Below are 2,363 nucleotides of genomic sequence, written 5' to 3' on the forward strand. Positions count from 1 at the left end.
AACAAACTTTGCCATGTATATTTCTTTCAAAGGGGTAGTCACTACCAACGGTTTTTCCATTATTTCTCAAGGTTTATTCAATCTTGACACAAATTTCGAGGAAACAAAAGAATGGAAAGCTCTAGGATCAAATAAGACCAATGCATCATAATTACAAATTAAAAGGATACCTGTCACCACATCATTAAAGGTAGGCACATCTTGCGGGCCTAGGACAAATACTTTTGCTTGTCCTCCTCCGAAAGTACCCTGTGACATTGACTCAGTAGATCGGGATCGGGAGGTGGAAGCTATCCCCTTGCCTTTATTGAGTCGGCTTCTGCTTACTAGAGGTGAAACTGCAGATGCTACCACTGAAACTGGTGGCACATACCCACGACCAGTTCCTTGGGATCTTCTTTCATAAGGGTAATCTCTTTGCATATGTCCCGGTTGGCCACAATTAAAGCATACTTCAAATGATCGAGCACATGGCCCCATATGCATAGTACCGCAACGTGCGCAATAAGGATTATTAAGGCTAGTCATTTCATTACTAAGTCCTCAACGATTATTTACCCCAAGAAAATTCCCACGTTGAGATGAACTACCAAACTGGGGATTCCTCCTAAACCCTTGGGATCCAGTTGATGCTTGCCCTCTATTCTGAACTATATCCCTCCGACCAGGTCGGCTTGCTCCCTCAAAAATCATTTCTCGACCTGTGTTCCTATGACTAGTTTGTTCTTCAGCTTTAATTCTTCTAGTCCTTTCACGAAGTGCCCTAGCTTCCATACTACGACCCTCAATTAGCCGAGAACAATCTATTGCATCGAAGTATGAATCAAACCTCTACGGTGCAACAGCTTTGAACAAATACTCAGACAGTCTAGCCACAAATCGATTCACCGTTATTTCTTCTGAAGACACAAGGTATGGGGCGTATCTAGACAATTGCGTAAACTGCACATCATATTCAGATACTATCATCCCGGGTGTCTATCTCAGAGCCTCAAATTCTCTAGCCTTAGCTGCTCGCACACTACGAGGCATAAATCTATCCATAAAGGCTTTATCAAACTCTTTCCACCCAAGTGGACCGGCATCACTCGATCTACCCCACATGTACGATGTAATCCACTATTGTGCTACATCTTCAAAACAAAAACTAACCAAAGTTACTGATTTGGTACTCGAAGCTACCAAGGCACAGTAGATCCTCTTCCTAGTGTCCAAAAATCTACGTGGGTCTTCTCCTATTGTGGAACTAGTAAAAGATGGAGGTTTTAGTTTCATAAATGCAGATAATGATACTGAGTCATCTCCTTCATCATCATTTGAATCATTTTCATCCTCCTCCCCTGACTTTTCTTCCATTATCATATCTGCATCTGGATCATGGTTTGGATCTTGTGAAGCAGACTCCGTGCACTCTTCAGCCGCACTAGTACATCTTTGAGTAAACTCGGTAAACTGTTGGGTCAAATTTCGTAACCCAGCAGCTAACTCATCCAAGGTAGTGCTCTCTACAGTCGGTCTACCCGCTTAAGTGCTATTCGTACTAGCACTCTTGCGATCATTGGAACTACCCTCACTTGAGCGTCGAGAACTTCTTCTCCCCCTAGTTCTAGGATGACCTCGTCCGCGTGAGGGAGAAACCCGTAATAGCTAATCCGTTTCTCGAGGTGCGTCTAATCCAGCCGCAGCCCTCCAAGATTCTCGAGTCTAAAGTGGCATCTTAAACCTAGACATCGATAATAAATTTTCATTATTTAATAATCTCTTATAATTCTACGTGATCGTTTTCTAAAATAAGCAAGTCTACGCAACCTCATGCCTATAATCGGTGCTGCAGTCACTGACTATAAGCAAGACTCTATGTTGACCTTACTACTCCGCTGCTTGACATGAAAATTCCTAGGACTTAACTAAACCTACGACTTTGATACCAAATCTGTAATGACCTCTTCCCTCGATAGCTACCGGCGTTTGAGACTTGCGAGTGAACTCGTCAAATCCCAAACAACCCTTAATTAAATCTCCAAATCAACATAAAACATTAACTCTACAAGTCATTCGAACCAAATATTCACAATATTTACAACATAACCATTTGATACAAACATCTATGTCTGATAACTCCATACAACTCGTCATAGTATACAGACATTATTACATAACCTTAAACTCTAACCATTACATTTTTTAGTAAATATTGTTTCTTACAAATCAGGTTATTTAATATACAAACCGACCTCTAGGCAACCGAGTGACCCAGAGTAAAATACTAAAGATGCTGTTACCTAGGGTGTAGCCAACCTTGCGATACTGAACAAAATCCTAAAATTGGTTACTTATCTGCAAAAGAAAATAAAGTGGGGTGA

General features: G+C 41.3%; 1 pseudogene; it reads right to left on the bottom strand.

Moving 5' to 3' along the window:
• Window positions 1–486, bottom strand: part of LOC110428745 (uncharacterized) — a 45,883-nt pseudogene extending 45,397 nt beyond the window's left edge.
• Window positions 487–2,363: the final 1,877 nt, after the last annotated feature.

The sequence above is a fragment of the Theobroma umbraticum genome, unplaced genomic scaffold (genome assembly GCF_002168275.2).
Source record: "Theobroma umbraticum cultivar Fairchild unplaced genomic scaffold, ASM216827v3 scaffold_182.0, whole genome shotgun sequence".
NCBI lineage: Eukaryota > Viridiplantae > Streptophyta > Magnoliopsida > Malvales > Malvaceae > Theobroma > Theobroma umbraticum.